We start from the raw sequence: 18,237 nt of genomic DNA, 5'->3' as shown, positions 1-18,237 counted from the left end.
ATTAAATTAAGTGCTTAAATACATGGTAGTTCTCCTCATGGAAAATCCCACACTCAAGCTTCAAATAGATTCCATCTCATCCTCTTGTTTCACGACAAGGAAATAACAAAAGGGTCATTTTTTATCATTATCAAAATAATCCTATTAGCGTCTATCCTACATCCTTATCCTATCTTAAAACCTATCCAAAAAGCCTAGAAAAATCCTACAAAGTTTTCAAATTTTCACACACTCATCCATTACATCCTAAGGGTTCAATTTAAAATACAAATCCCCCATTCATCCCTCATATAATCCTTCCTACAACACTAATTTGTCTAATTTGTACAATTGATCTCCCCTTGTTTCATATTCCTATAGTGAAAGTATGAGGCACTTTTAAATCTCCTTCATCCTTTGTGTGTCCTCCATTTCACCCTAATTTTCTTACTTTTTGAGATGCCATCTAGTCTTTTTTTCTCTCCCTTCGACCTTCTCAAGGAGGAATCACACAATACAACCTTTTATCAAGACTAGGGCAACCTACTTGCTTTAAAACCTTCTTTGTGTTGTCTATTAGTTATAAACATTTTTAAAATAGTGTTGTACCAACACTATATCAAAGAGGGAAAAAATTTAGAAACCTAAATTTAATCACATAAATTTGTAATCAAATTTAGTAATCTTCTAAAGTATATTTTAATTAAATATTTAATTATTTTAGCATTATCCCCTAATTAAATTTGATTAATTAATTAATTATAGCCCAATTAATAAATTAAGAGACAACCAATAGTCTAATATATAAATAAAAATCCCCCTTAATTAAATTAAATAAATAGAAAACCAATTCATTTAATCTCCAAAACCCCTCTCTATTTAATTTATTTAATTAATTTAATCACTCCACCCACAAACTCATCCTCTAAACCAACAGTTACCAAACTCAACTCATGCACCACCAATTCCTCTCTTAATTAAATAATTATTTTATTTTAATTAAAACTTTGTTAGAATGATTTAGAATAACTAGGAGGGGCTGAATTGGCTACCCTTGGGTCTAGATGTACCAATTCAACTTCTAATCACTTCAACTATTTTAGATCTAATCATTAAGTAGCTTGGTCTCTATAGAAAATAATCAGTAACATAAAACTTACAGAATGTAAAACATTAACAATAAACACCTCAAACAACATCCACACAAGTATGACATGAGGATTTAACAAGTAAACCCAATTTGGCAAAACCACCAGTAACGTGCTACCAAATTTTCACTCTTTTGAAGTGAGCTTGTTGAGGAGCCAACCATATTAAAGGTTACAATACACAATGTTAAATGTGACCCCATTAATGGATTTAATCACCCTATTGGGAGTAACCTAGTTAGAGAGCTTTAGAACATTCCATTAGAATGTCAACTTGATTAAAGGATTTACATATGACTGTTAGGTCAATCTTGATTAAAGGATTTCAAATTGATACAATGGTTAAAAAGTAACAACATGTTGATTTGATAGATACAACTCACTTTGTAAATACATATATGTTTATCCACTAACTGACCTCCATTATCATCTTTGTCTCTAATATGTTTGGCAATCCTTCAAGTGATCACACTTCACCTCTTCACAAATCTTCTTAGCCTCATGCTTAAGTTTTCCAGTCAATAGAATCAAAAAATGATTTTCCACATCTTTAGGTTACTCTTATTCCCCCTTAAATAGGTGGTTTTGATCTTTTTCCACTTAAACATCATCATAGATCTTAGGGTTTGGCTAGACTCATCAAGTCTTTCTACCATTTCATTTTCCTTCTCCCCTTCTAGATACTTCTTGAAACTCTCTTTGAATCCATGCCTAGGAGTGCACAAACATGATTTATCATGAATTAAATGCTCCATGACATCCATCCTTATCTTCAACACATTTTACATATTCCAATAATTTAATTGTGTTAGCTAGAAATCAAGATTTCATCACAAACTATCAAATGTTGACACTTAGTCATCACCATCTTCTGACACTTGATCATCACTAAATTACTCAGCTAATACTAATTTTTATGTTCAACACACTTTCTGATACTTAGTGGATATCGATGCTTGGTTGATAGTGTATTGTGCTTGGTTCATACTGTCACTTTGTCAACACTAGCATCACTCATCATATTCTTCAAGTTCTTTAGTATTATTCTCTTTTTCTCGGTCAATCCTATGCATTTGGTCTTCCTTTAATCATTTCTTCTAGGCTTCAATACAACTGGCTTCTCCACTTATGTTATGATTAAACAATCACATTATCTTGTCAAGGTCTAACTAATCAAGTTTCCATTGTAGTGCAACGTAACTCAACCTTTCTTCGAAGTTCTTTTCTTATCTCTTCTTCTCAAATCCTCTTCATCAATCATCTTGATATTGTACTCTACTCAAATAGCATTTGTCTCACCAATAAGGTTTGACATCAATGAAAACATAACAATTGTTTCAGTTGTAGGTCCAACAAAATCATGCACCAATAACTCCTCTTTTAATTAAAGAATTTATTTATTTAATTAAATCTCATACACCAAATATTCCTCTTTCAATTAAATAATTTATCTATTTAATTAAATGTCATGCATCAATAATTCATCTTTTAATTAAATAATTCATTTATTTAATTAAATCTCATGCACCAATAGTTCTCCTTTTAATTAAATAACTCATTTATTTAATTAGGCTCACCCCCCAAACTTTTCTCTAACAAATCCATCAACCTCTCACATCATCTAGTCAATTGAGCCACCTCACCCACCTTAACTGAAACACACCACCTCATTTTCCATGTCTAAAATCCCTCTCTAGATCACTTGCATAAATTAAGGCATGATTTATTCCCTCTGAGTCAAGCCCAAGTCCACTCTCATGCCACATCTCCCTCATCCACCTCTAAACACATAAATCTATCTCTTTCATTTATCTCAATCAAATCAAACCTATCTCAAACCTCACTCAGTTAACTATCCATCAGGAATTCTTATCTACTCCTCAATAAATTGCCTATAAATTGAACACTTTTCTCCTCATAAATCATCCACCTTTTTTAGTAGTATTATTATATTTTTGAGAGCTAATTAATTTCAAAGCACTATTAGGTGATATTCATATTTCAATGCATCCATCCACGATCATCCACTATTGAAGCATCGACCATACAATTGAGCACATATCCATAATCACAACCACATCTACAGATCAAGAAAGCTACAGAGATACTAGGATTGCATGTTTTGTTATTTGGTTTCCATTTTGCTAAATCTATTTAGTTTCTTTGTTATTAGTCTTTGAATGCTTAAAATATTCTTTGTATTCTTCGTACACTAATTTTATCGCATACAACAACATCTAGAAACTATCATGGGATATTCTTGATGAATTGTATTGTAATATTGTGATAATATTTTATGTAATTTTTAAAATTGGAGAAAATATTAAATGTGGGTTCAATGGGTTTGGTAGTTGTATGCGCCCTAAAATGGTCACCTAGATAGACTGTGGGCCCCCATTATTCAATTTATCAATTTATCAAATTTCTTGAATCAATGGTTTGCAATATTTTATTAAATCAATTCAAATCAATTTTCTTGATCAAATTCGATTATTTATTTTTCTAAGGTTGATTATTTTATCCTAAGTTTTATTTAATTAAAATAAAATCTTCCTTTTAATTAAATAAAATAAGTCCTCATTTAATTAAAAGAAAACCTCTCTTTTAAGTAAATTCATCCACATTTAATTAATTAAGAGAAAACCCCTCTTTTAATTTAATTAAATATTTCTTATTTAATTAAAAGAACTTGCTCCCTTTTAATTAAATAAAATTCCCACTTAAATATCTCTTTGTGATGAAAAAGGAAATGAAATAAAATAAATCTTTTTTTATTTTCTCTACACTTAAATGCACATACCTCTAAGTGGGAGTCCTCTTTTTCCGCTTTCCACTTTCTTCTCAAACACTCCTCTTTTCTCATTGGTGGAATTTTGTCTCACATAGATCAAACTCTATTATCCCATATTGGTTGTTAGAAGCCTCTCACCTCTATATTTTCCTTTATAAGGGAGAGCCCTCTCCTCATTTTGGACATCCAAGTTTAGACATCCACAATTATACATCCATTATTGTGCTATTGTTATGTTGTAGGTTTCATCCTTGCATTTTCCCATTATCTTAGAGTCATATTTATTTTCATAGATTAGTATTGCATTGTTATTACATTTCCTTTCTTGCATTGTTTGGCATTGTCATCATATAGATTAGTTTTCATTTTCATTTGCATGCATATTTTTGGATCCTTGAATCTCTTATTTCATGATGTACTTGGGTGGGCACAAACTAGGTCAAACTGAGGGCCTCCATTACAAACCCTTGCACTCCATGAATAGAGAGCTATGAGCTGCCATTCGAGACCTCATTTTTGAGTATATAATGACTCATAGAAGTGTGCTTACATTTTAGGCATACATTTTTGGAACCCACCATGGGGCAACCCACCTTTGCTTGCTAGTTTTGCACACTTTTAGATTTAACCCCCTTGTGCAGATTTGTTTGGAGACAAAAAAACCTAGATCTAAAAGATTTGATCATATCTCCTAAATAGCTAAGTATTTTTATTTGAATTGTTTTTTGCAAGGTGGTGACATATCAGAAAAGCTTTAATCCAAATTTTAAATTTTTCTAAGGTATTTTTTGATGTTTTATATTTTTTTCTTTATTTTTAATGAAAAAATATTTTAAGGAGAAAATTAGTGAATTTTTTAGAAATGTCTACATTTTGGGAAAGCTCTCTAAATTATAAATAGAGTTGGGTCTTTGTGTTTTGATTTTAGAGATCATATTCAGGCTTAAGAATTTAATTTGAAAAAATTCATCTGTTTTGACAAAATGGCTACCTAGGGTACAAATGAAAAGATATTTTTAAAATTCTAACATTTTTGGAAAGCTCTCTAATTTTTGAGAGGGGCCACTTTTCTACATTTAGAATTTTGGATCCAAATTCATATCATATAGGTCTAATCTTTATGAATGGGTCAAAAATCAACAAAAAAAAGGGTATTTAATGAACAGCTTGCATTTAGTTTTTACAATGGATTAATGCATGATGTGATCTTTCATTTGGGTTATTTTCTGATTATTATCACTTTTAAAAATCAGATTTTTAGATCTAACCCTATTTTTTCATAAGTTGGATATATATTACATATCTTGTGTTTGCTTGTTTTTCTTGTTGCTTTGTTCATTGCGAGCAAGCATTCAAGCGTAAACAAAAGGTACAATAGAGAAAAGATGCATTGCAAAGATTATCGGGTATTTTGTTGGATCTTTATAACATTTGTATTTGGAGGTAAAATTAACTCTCTCATGTGTTCGGCTTGAGTGCTTTTACATGCTTTCATGGATTCACACTTTTTTTGGTGCTCTAAAATTGGATCTAGATTTGTTTTCACACATCTATGTTTCACATAGTAATTAGGCCCTATGAACACTATTCAGGAGATCTTGAGAGACTGAGCTTCATTTGCTTGTTTTACATGTGAAGCTCCTCTTGATGATGGATCCCCTTATAGGTAGAGAAGGATATTTGTTATTATCTCACTATTCTACTTGGATTTGTCCTCAAAATCCATTAGTAATTTCTCTTTTGAGATTGGTGATTTTTTTTGTTGAATTTTCCAAATAGTTTGTGAGATGATTTCAAATTAGCATGTCAAAAAATCTTGTTTGCTATGTTTGGGTAAGGTGAATAGGCTAGAGGAGTATGCTTTGTTCCCTTTTGGGCACATCAAAAACTTGGAACCCTTGAATCCAAACCAAGTCCCCCTATGGTACAACTTTGTGATTCTTCCTTGATTAGAGAGGGTTAAACCATAGTTCCATTCCCTTTATTGGGTAAACCACATGAACGGTACCTCAAGTGATAATAGCCATTTTTGACGTGGTAGTAGCAACCGCTATATAAATGTCCTTGTGAGGGAGATCCTAACGGGTGTAGTCTTTTGTTGGGTTGTCAGATCTCCTCAGTATCTCTGATTGATTACGTTCTCAGAATATGTCAAAACCTTGGTCACCGAGATTGGATTTCACCCACTCTAGATTGAAAAAGTTATAGAGTTGAACATTACTAAGAACCATAGTGCTACCAAATTTTCTTTTCTAGGACTATTTGCATGATTGGAAAACATTTTGAGAACATACATAGTAGTGGTTCTAGGGATTAGATTGATACTAAGACACTATTCTTGTTCATGTGCAAGGTTGCTTTGTCCCTTGCTCATTGTTTGGAGACATTTTCTTGAAATCTTAGATTGTTGTTTTGTGTGCTTGGTTCATGATTAAAAATCTATTGATACACCTAGTTGGACATATAAAATGAACAAAATCTGAGTTTCTGAGTCGAGACTTTACAATCAAACTGCTTTGTTGTCCTATTATTTCCAATCTCCCTAGGTTGATCCAGTTCAGATTAGGCTACTTACCCAATTGTTAGAAGCTTGTTTGCACCTTGGGTTATTGTGCCTTGACCTCTTGAATTAGTAATCATTGATTTCACAAGAGACCTTGTTTGGAGTTGGTGAGTTAGAGACCGTCCTTGTTGAGAAAGATATACCTTGGATTCTTTGATATTACACTTGGAGAGTCTTAATAATCTCTTGTCCATCCACTTTCATTAAAATTCAATTTTAATTAATTAAAGTTTGGGTAAATCATCCTCCTGGTCCATATGTTCTAGGATATTCACCCAAAGTTGTGGGAACCTCTATGGCAATGTTGGTTTATGCCTATTGCAATATTTTATCTTTTCATCTCTTTTCTTGGACAAGTGAGTACTTTTACTACCCTAGTTTGGTATCAACACTTCTTAGGGTTATCCTAATCAACCAGTACTTTTTCTTTCATGCCAGTTACAACAAGATATCAAGTAGATCAAGAAAAGAAACCTCAAGTTTTCTTTGAACAATTACCTTTAGTTCAAACCCATCAAAGACATAAGGGAAAAGAACCTATGTTTGTTCAATTGCCTGAGGGTATTCCAAAAGTTTTTTTTGACCCTAGTGGTGATCTTATTGATTTGAGTACACCCTTAGCATCACCTCATTTAGATATGGATATGAGTTTTACAAGAGCTCCACACAAGAAGAATTAAAGTAGTGAGTATTATGTTGACCTTTTGAGTGGTTATCCCACTCATGGAAGTAGACCAACCTCACCCCTTATTGAGGATAGGTATTTGGATGCACATCAAAGGGATGAGAAAAGTAAACATTATTCCTATCAAGAAGAGGAAGCCCAACATGATGATCAAATTAGTGAGCCTTCTAATGCTCACGTGAATGCAACATTTATTGGTAACCAGTTTAGACAATCAAGACTGTGTACACCGCTCATGACACCTTTAGGTTATGCAAGTGGAAGACTCAAAGCGATTGAGCATGAAAGAAAAGCCCTTCTAGAATAACAAGCTAAGAATGAAGAACAATTTAAATGCCTAGAGGAAGAAAGGAAAGTTATTATTGAGATGGAAAAAAAATATCGTCAAGAAACACAAGATTTTCTTAGAACTTCACAACTTGACAATCAATTCAACAATGTGCACATTGGTGGTGGAAACAACTCTCCTCCATCCACCCCTCCTAAGACTCCACCAAGTGGAAGATACTCAAGAACATCTTCACAATCTCCTGGCCCTAGAGGAAGGCAAGCTTCAAGACATGATCATTATAGGAGACCACCACCTCCTAGAGTTTCAAGACAACCTTCACAACAAGCTCATCATGGTTCATGATATGGAGGTGGTAGCTCAAACTTTGACTATAAATCTTATGATTTCATGGCTATACAACCAGATCCACATTTTCAGAAACATATGGAAGCACATATGGACCAAAATAGAGATGCATGCTTTCAACATTTAATCAAAAAGGGTGCTAAGGTCCCTTACAACTTTGATGTAGACAAAAATATTCAAAAGAATGATCCTTCAATGAAAGAATAAATTGACCAATTGAAGAAACAACTGAAACAAATATCGATGCCCAAGAGTTCTTTTTCACTTGATTCAATTTGTCCTAATCCTTTTGATAAGAGTGTTGACATGAAAGGTTTTCTTGGAAAATTTGAGATCCTCCAATATGACAAATATGATGGAAATGGGGATTTGAATGATCATGTGCATCAATTCTATACTATAAGTTTTGAGTTTCATCATGAGGACTCATATCTTATGAGATTATTTCCAAGAAGTCTTAAGGGTCAAGCCATGGAATGGTTTACAAATATAACTCCTCCTATTAAGATGTTCCCTGAGTTAATTCAAAGATTTGTCCAACACTTTTCATACAACCTTTCACAATATGTCTCACTATTGGACTTATGTCACACAAAGCAAAATCAAGGTGAATCCTTTCTTACTTTCTTGCAAAGATGGAGATGACAATGCTCTAGTTATTCTAGGACTATTCTTGAGAAAGAAAAAATTGAAATCCTCATTAGTAACATGGTTCCTAAGATGAAGTATGAAGTTAAGAAGATGATTTTTGAGTCCTTTGATACCATGGTTGAAGCTGCATTTAGAATTGAGGATGTTTTGAGAGAGTAAGGTATTCTGACCAAAAATGGAAACAACAACAACAATAGTCAAAATAACAACAACAACAAGGATAAAGGAAAGAACACATATTGGAATAAGAACAAACAAATGGTTAATGATGGAGTTGTGGATTCCTCAAAGCCTAAAGAGCAAGATGTTATCCATTTGGCTAGTGTTAATCAACAAAGTAACAAGCCAAGATATCAAGAAAGGCCTAAAGGAGAGAAACGTAACTTTACACAATTGGGTGAGTCATATGAAGAGATATTCATGAAGCTCCTTGCTTGTAATCTTGTGTGCCCTTATGATGCTATAAAGTTCTACATACCTGAAGTTAAACCATGGTGGTGGGATGAGAAGGTCTATTGCAAGCTTCACAATGGCATTGGACACAATATTGAAAATTGTGGGAGATTTAAGCATATTGTTCAAGATCTTATTGAGAATCGAAAACTTGAAATAGATGGATTAAATACCAATGCTAATCACACAGCATTCAAAGAGCCTTTTCCCAAGTATGAGAAAGGGGAAGCTTCCCAACCTAAGAATGGCAAGGCTGCAATCAATTACACTTATGCAAATGTAGAAAATGTTCTCAATATGCTTGAAGTTGTAGAAGAGAGTGTCAACATCATGAAAGATGAAAATCCCAATGGTTGTGATTTAAATTTGAGCTCTCCTATCCCTAGTGAGAAATCTATATTGGTGCTAAGGGGTGCTCACTCTAGAGAGTCATCTCAAGGTCCCCTTGTTATTAGAGGACCCAATTTACACTAGTCAAGTAAACCTAAGCAGGTGTCTTCCCAAAGTCTCAATGTTGTTACACGGAGTCAAGGTCCCCTTGTCATCAAAGGACCTAGCTCAAGTCAACCAAGTAAGCCAAAACAAGTGCAATCCAAGAATATTCCTTCAAAACTAGTGGTTAATCCTAAGTCAAATTATAGTCTTGTTAATCAATTGCAAAGAACCCCCACTTAGATTTCAATCTTTGAGCTTTTAGAGTTGTCTTCGAGACACAAACAAGTCCTTGAGGATGCTTTGTGCATGGTGAATTTCCCTAATAATTTAGACATAGATCAATTCCAAAACATGGTTAATCATATTTCTAACCCTCATTACCTTTCTTTTTTAGAGGAAGATGATAAATCTTTGAGCCATCTACATGACCTTGCTCTTCATATTGAGGTCATAATCCATAGGACCCTTGTTAGGTGCATGTTAATAGATGCGGGTGTTGGGCTTAATATTTTTTCTTTGAGTCTTTTAAAGACATTAGATTATTTTGAACATGTTATTGATACTAGAAGAAAGATACTATCAAAGCCTATGATGAGGCAGAGAGAAGTTCCAAGGGGTTGGCCATCCTTCCTGTTAGGATTGGCCCTTTTGAAAAAGATGTTTTATTCCAAATAGTTGACGTTGGACCCCTTGCATACAATATTTTACTTGGTAGACCATGGATTCATTATATGCAAGTAGTACCATCGACCTATCATCAATGTGTTAAGTTTCCATACAATGGAATAAAGATTTATATTCCTGGGGATAAAACTTTTTCCATTAACTCAATTTCAAAAAATACTCATGTTCCCCTCAATAAAGAAGAAAATGATTTTAATGCAATTTTAGCTAATTGCAAAGACAAGTTCAAATCCATAGACCTTGGCACGGGGAGATATCAACTCAACTCCCTTGCGGCATTACCAATTTCACCAAGGTCTTATGGTAAACCTTCACAAGAGATGAAACCTTCCTCTTTAGCTATGACATTATTTGACACATTTGTAAAGTCGTCAGTACCTATTCAAGATGAGAAAGAAGATGTGGTTGTTAGAGATTGGATTTATAGAGAATAGAAGTATATGCATAATGAGAACTTCACTCCCTCTCCTCAAGCTTATGGATGAGGGTATGCTTTTGTCAAGAAGATGGGCTATCCTCGACATGGCCCTCTTAGTAATAGATTGGATGCTAGAGCTGAACCCCTTGATCATGGTCTTTTGGATGCAAGTCTAAGCAATTGGTTGGCCTAGGATATGCAAACCACAGTAATGTTACTCCTATCCTTGATAAGTTAGATAGTGAAGAAGAGCAAGAGTACATACCTAATATGGAAAATCAACAAGATATGGGTGAAGATTAGGTCCCTTCTACTAATCTCCTTTGGGGAGATTTAGATAATCCAGTATCTCATGAGACAATTGCCAATTTAGAAAAAGAGAGTGTGACCCTTGATGATATTGAAGCTTCCACTTCTAGACATCCCAAGCATTCATGGTGTAAGTATCCTAATCGAGACTCAGAAATAAATTATAATGAGTATAAATGGGACTCTTTCTTAGAACCTTCCATAGATGATATGGATGTTGATGTTGTTCATACATATAGTTCTCAACCCAAGTTAATCAACAAGTCATGCGTAGGACTAGAAGATTTGAACTCACACGTTGCCTTAGTGGACAATTCTTCGCTTTTGAGGATGAATTTTGATTTTTTTAGTTTAGGAATTTACTTGATAGACAATAAATTTCAATCACTAGATATATCATCCATATTCACAACCTTGAACCTATCATTGATTTACCCCTTGTTCATCCTAGCCTAATTGATTGGTCCCAATGCAATCAAGAACTTGAGCTCTTAACATTTCAAAATGACTATGAAATAGCCTATTGTTTGAATGCCACTGAACCTATACTCTCTTCCACTAGTATGACAAAGCCAAATATCAAGTACCTTAGTCACAAAATAAAGAGAAAAGAAAAGAAAAAGAATAGGAGTTTTGATGGTGAAAACCACTATGTGGCGGTGTCAGAACCAAAAAAGGTAAAAAGAAAGGATGTATCCACAAGTGAAAACCTCTCTAAGGAAATTGAGGATGAGGTACTTTATCATATTCCTAGTTATTTTCAAGATAGATCTTCAGTTCTTACTGAGCCAACACAAGCAGTCAATTTGGGTACAGATGAAGCTCCACAAATGGTACATTTGGCTCAGTCTTTGTCATCACAAGAAAAAGAAGCCTATACTAAGTTCTTGAAAGAAAAGAAGATTAATTTTTCATGGAATTATTTAGATATGCCAAGGCTGGACACTAATCTTATTATGCATTGCTTATCCATAGCTCCAAGTGTTAAACCAGTTAAGTAGAAATTGAGAAAAATGCATCCTCGCATAGCTCTCTTAGTCAAGGTAGAATAAGAGAAACTCCTTCATGCAAAATTCATAAGAGCTATTGACTATGCCAAATGGATATCAAACATTGTACCAATTTCAAAACATGACAAAACCATTCGAGTTTGCACAGAATTTAGAGATGTTAATAAAGCATGCCCAAAGGATGATTTTCCACTTCCTAATATAGACATGATAGTGGATATGACTGTGAGTTATGAGATCTATTCCTTAATGGATGGTTTTTCTGGATATAATCAGATTAAGATAGCTCTTGAAGATCAAGAAAAGATTGCATTCACTTGTGCATGGGGTACCTATTGTTGGAACATTATGCCTTTTGGATTAAAAAATGTAGGAGCCACCTATCAACGAGCTATGACAACTATTTTTCATGATATGATGCATAAAAATATGGAAGATTATGTGGATGACACCTTGGCCAAGTCTAAGAAAAGAGATACACACTTAAATGATTTAGAAGTTATTCTAGATTGCATGGAACAATTTCAACTAAGGTTAAATCAATTTTATCTTCGACTTTTTAAAGTCAAAATTTATTTGTATTCTTTGTCCTGATGTGTTCCCAAATCGACCACACATCTGGGTTGTTTTGTGATCCCAAATTGACCTCACACTTCAATTTCTTTCTTTAACTACTTGTGTTCCCAAATCAATCACACATTAGTCAAAGAGGGGCAAATGTATGCACCCCAAAATGGTCACCTAGACTATGGGGCCCCATTATTCAATTTACCAATTTATCAAATTTCCTGAATCAATGGTTTGCAATATTTTATTAAATCAATTCAAATCAATTTCCTTGATCAAATTTGATTATTTATTTTTCTAAGGTTGATCATTTTATCCTAAGTTTTATTTAATTAAAAGAAAAACTCCCTTTTAATTAAATAAAATAAGTCCTCATTTAATTAAAAGAAAATCTCTCTTTTGATTAAATTCATCCACATTTAATTAATTAAGAGAAAACCCCTCTTTTAATTTAATTAAATATTTCCTATTTAATTAAAAGAACTTGCTCCCTTTTAATTAAATAAAATTCCCACTTAAATATCTCTTTTTGATGAAAAAGGAAATAAAATAAAATTATTATTTTTTTATTTTCTCTACACTTAAATGCACATATCTCTAAGTGGGAGTCATCTTTTTCCGCTTTCCACTTTCTTCTCAAACACTCCTCTTTTCTCATTGGTGGAATTTTGTCTCAAATGGATCAAAATCTATTATCCCATATTGGTTGTGAGAAGCCTCTCACCTCTATATTTTCCTCTATAAGGGAGAGCCCTCTCCTCATTTTGGACATCTAGGTTTAGACATCCACAATTATACATCCATTACTGTGCTATTGTTATGTTGTAGGTTTGGAGAGTGATTTTTGAAGGAGTTTGAGCATCAAAGCTTTTTGTGGAGAACTTCTATCTTCTTGTCTTATTCTCTCTTGCATCCATGGCTTCTATCATGAGGTTTCATCCTTGCATTTTTTTATTATCTTAGAGTCATATTTATTTTCATAGATTAGTATTGCATTGTTATTACATTTATTTTCTTGCATTGTTTGGCATTGTGATCATATAGATTAGTTTTTATTTTCATTTTCATGCATATTTTTGGATCCTTGAATCTCTTGTTTCATGGTGTACTTGCATGGGCACAAACTAGGTCAAACTGAGGGACTCCATTACAAACCCTTGCACTCCATGAATAGAGAGCTATGAGCCACCATTCAAGACCTCATTTTTGAGTAATCTTGGATATAATGACTCATAGAGGTGTGCTTACATTTTAGGCATACAATAGCATATGGTTTTAGCACATATTTATATAATACCACTTGGAGATTTTGTGGGAGATTTCTACTATATTAGCAACCACAAGGGTAGTTGTAGAGGCAAGGATAGAAGGTAAAAAGGAAAGTCAAGCAAAACAAGGTTGATAGGTTAGCCAAGGGAGCATTTGTGAAAGTTGGAGGCATGGCATGGGATGTGTGAATTCATATTTTTTCACATGGATTTCTTGGTTGTTACTATGACTTTGAAGGCTTCCATGGTTGTATTGCAATGGTGTTTTTTGTTGAATAATACATGGTGATGAATGTTTTTGAAGGTTGGATTTTTCCCTCGATGATGGTTTTTCAGAGCTTGTGTCACATTTTTGTGGATATATTGTCTATTCTATTATATGTAGATTTTAAGTGCTTATTTATTTTAGATCTATTATGTGTTATGTGGAAATGATAATATTTTGGTTGCAGGTTTCCTAACATAGGGGTGGGAGAATTGAAGATTTCTTCAACTATAGAGGGGTTCATCTTCAAATTACTATTGAAAACCACATAATTAAGGTAAACTATCTCTTTCTTCATAAACTCACACTTATCAAAATTGATGGTTAGTTTTTTGTCATACAATTTCTTCAATACAATTTCTAAGTGCCTAAGGTTCTCTTCCATGGTTTTACTAAAAATCAACATGTAGTCTAAATAATAAATGATAAATTTATCCATTTAGTCCTTTAAGACATCCTTCATTAGCCTCATAAATGTGGTGGGGGCATTTTTCATCCCAAATGGAATAACAAGACATTTATATAACTCAATTGTAGTTTTGAATGTTGTCGTCTACTTATCTTTGTCCTTGATTCTCACCTAGTGGTAGCCACTTTTAAGATCAATCTTGGTCAAATTATTTTCACCCCCTAAATAATCCATAAGGTCTTTAATTTTTTGTATGGGAAACATGTATATAATAGTGATCTTTTTGGCTTCTCTTGAGTCAATACATAACCTCCAAGTTCTTTCTTTCTTGGGTGCCAAAATTATGGGTACTATACATGGACTGACACTCTTTCTTATCAAACTACTATCTTGTTCATAAATTCTTTCTCTCCAACTAAAAATACACTAGGTATAATGTGATTAACTTCTTCTCCCTCTTATTTCACATATTAATAAAATTCATACATGGATTATTGATAGTGGATGCTCACATTATATGACTGGTGGTATAGAAAGTTTGATAAGTTAGAAGAATATGATGGTGTAACTTCTTAGCTTGGAAATGGTGTTCCATATCCAATGAAAGGTAGAAGATGATTGATTTTGAATGATAAGATCAGATGTGAGGATTCTTATAGGGTTCAAGGATTTAAGTATAATTTATTAAGTGTTGCACAACTTAATAAAATAGATCATAGATTGGAGTTTCTAAATAGAAAGGTAAATATCTATGATGGTGATGAGAATTTGATTGGAACTAGAGAGAAAACAAGAGATAAATTATTTAACCTAGATCCTAATATAATGATACAAGAGCATCTTAGGTTTTCTCAATGACTACTTTGGAGGAATGTTTGGTAGCTACTTTGAAGGTAATTTGTGTGTTTACTGAGTGTTCTCAGTTAAGCTTTGGTTCATATTTGGTGACTGAAGGAGTGCAATCATCTTTGGATAGTTCTTAGTTGGAAGGAATGTGGCCTCATTGATGAACTTGATGGATGAATGGACTCAACAATCCTAGTGGAGCTTGATCATCGAAAGGAGCTCAGTAATGTTGGTTGTGCTTTGCTTGTATTGTAGGGTTTAGATTGGAGTATTGCCCAAGAAATTTGGTTAATAAAGGGGTTTGGTTACTTGGTAGTTGGTGGAGCTCAATGATGCTTGTGGTTTTGCTAATGCTTGAAGGTTGTTTCTAATACTCAGTTTCAATGTTGCCCAAGTTTTCTAGGAGTCAATTGCTATTGTGAGTTGACTTGGCAATTAATTTGGTTATATGTATTTAAATTTTTTTGTGAGCCAACTTGTGGCTTAAATATTCATTTAATGCAAGTTTTATTTAATTTTTAACATACTAGGCTGACTTGTGGCTTAGTTGGGTATAAGTAAAGGGGTCTTATGGAGCCTTAAGTCATTCATTCAGTGGAGTGAGTCATTATGGAGTGTGGGTTATAGCATGGAGAATATGGGGTAGATGAGTGAGTGAAGTTCTCCTAAGTGTGTGAATAGAGCATCAAATGTGAGGCAATTTACACTTGGATCTTGGGTAAATTTTGAGAAGGGCTAGTAGTTGAGGCTTGGGAAATAAGGAAATTTCTTGGTGGGCTTGTGAGCACAAGTTTAGATCATCCTTGGAGGTTTCTACCAGAATGTGGATTTGGACTACCAAGGGTTTTGAGTTGGATCTTGAGAGATCTTGTAGAATTGTTATTGTAATTTCTAGTTATATTTGGTTGTAACCAAGAAGGCCTTAAATATTGGCACATTTTGTGTAAAAAAATATTTTTATGAATAAAATGTTGTAATTGGTATCAAATCTTGTATTGTTGTTTTATTTTTGTTGTGCAATTATTTGTTGCAGACTAGGACATCTCCTTTGGGGATTCTCCTTCCTTGCACTAGGTTAGATGGTGTTAGAGCATATTTGTTCCTAAGCATGTAGAAAAATTGACAAAGTTGAGGTGCTTTGCACCTGGACCTTGGTTTGAGAGGAGTTGATCTGAGAAGATCTTGATCTAGTTGATATTATGATGGATTTTTCTTTTTAGATTCCTAGATACATTGGTTGTGAGGTGGTAGATCATCGTTCTAACTTACAATTACAGAAGACTTACAAAGGTATTGATGGATGCAAAGATCTTGTTGGAGCATGATCACGGAGATTTTGTGTGATGTGTATTGCATATATGTGTTCCTAGAATTGTGATTTTTTCTTGATTGTTTTGTGTGAGGTGACAGGTTGTGATCTAACTTGCAAACAATTTGGGTTTGTCACAAGGTATGTTGGAAAGATTTTTTGCAAAGGATTTATGAATATCTTGGAAGATGTCTCTGAGAATATTGGACCATGGGATAATTGTGAATCTCCATGATGTGGTGGAGAAGAGGCTTTCAGAGATGTCATCTTGGTTGGAAGCTAGATTAACTGATCGAGTGAAGGAAGGAATGGTTGATTTTAGTAGATGTTTATGGAGCTAGAGTCTAGCAATCTAGAAGAGAGTTGTCTAGATGGTTAGAATACTTGTTTAAGAGAGAAGATGACATGACAAGGTTGAGGTGAAAGAGGTTGATATTGTTGATTAGTTTGTGGAGTCTGATGTAGAATCTACAAAGAAACTTGAGGTTGTTGCTAAGGATATTCCTAACCATGTTGATCTTGGGGTAGAGACTTGTTTTCATGATCACTTGGATGGATCTAACATGGAAATTGCAAAGCGCTTTTTTGTGGATGATCAGGTTGTTGTGGGTGATGATTTATATGTTGCAGAGCATCTCATTGTGAGAAATGAGATTGCTAGTGTTAGGAGTTTGGCATTTCTTGGTGATATTTCTTATGTGGCTTTAGTTTTAGATATACATGATAATGTAGATCTTTATGTTCTTGATTTTCTAATGGTTGACATGGATGAGGCTTTACCTATGAAGCATTATGTTCAGTTTGTTTGTGGGAGTGAACATGTTGATTGGGTTATTGAGATTCAAGTGATTCTGGTGTTTGATAGAATGATGCAAATGTGGGTGATTTAAAGATTGGTTTTCTTGTCCCTGACAGAGTGGAAGCCTTTGGTGAAGATAAAGATGGTTGCAAAAAAAAATTTGAGCATCAAAGTGTGGGATACTTTTCTATTTAATTGGGAAGTCTGATGTAGGAGGATCTCGAGCTTTCTTGGTGACTACTTTGGAGGAATGCTCGGTAGTTACTTTGGAGATAATTTGTGTATTTATGGAGTGTGTTTGGTTAAGCTTCGGTTCATGCTCAGTGAATAAAGGAGCTTAGCCATCTTTGGAAAAATCTCAGTAGGAAGGAATGTGGCCTCATTGATGAACTTGGTGGATGAATGGACTCAGCGATCCTTGTGAAACTCGATCATCAAAAGGAGCTTGGTAATGTTCATTGTGCTTAGCTTGTACCTTAGGGTTTATATTATAGTATTGCCCAAGTAGTTTACTCAATAAAGGGGTTCGATTACTTGACAGTTGGTGGAGCTCAGTGATGTTTGTAGTTTCACAAATGCTCAGATGTTGTTTCTAACACTTAGTTTCTATGTTGCCTAAGTTTTTTGGGAGTCAGTTGCTATCGTGAGCTAACTTGGCATTTAATTTGGTTATATTTATTTAATTTCTAATGTGATTTGAGTTGGGGCTTAAATGTATATTTAATGCAAATATTATTTAATTTGTAACATGCTAGGCCAATCTGTGGCTTAGTTGGGTATAAGTAGGGGGGTCTTGTGGAATCTTAAGTCATTCATTCAATGGAGTGAGTCATTATGGAGTGTGAGATCTAGCATGGAGAAGATAGAGTAGTTGAGTGATCGAAGTTCTCCTAAGTGTGTGGACATAATTTCAAATGTGAGGTAATTTACACCTGGATCTTGGGTAAAGTTTGAGAAGGGCGATTAGTTGAGGATTTGGAAACAAGGAGATTTTTTGGTGGCCTTTTGAGC

Source organism: Cupressus sempervirens, chromosome 10, assembly GCF_028749045.1.
Source record: "Cupressus sempervirens isolate cs-2001-9-10 chromosome 10, ASM2874904v1, whole genome shotgun sequence".
Taxonomy (NCBI): domain Eukaryota; kingdom Viridiplantae; phylum Streptophyta; class Pinopsida; order Cupressales; family Cupressaceae; genus Cupressus; species Cupressus sempervirens.
Note: the sequence above shows the minus strand (reverse complement) of the source record.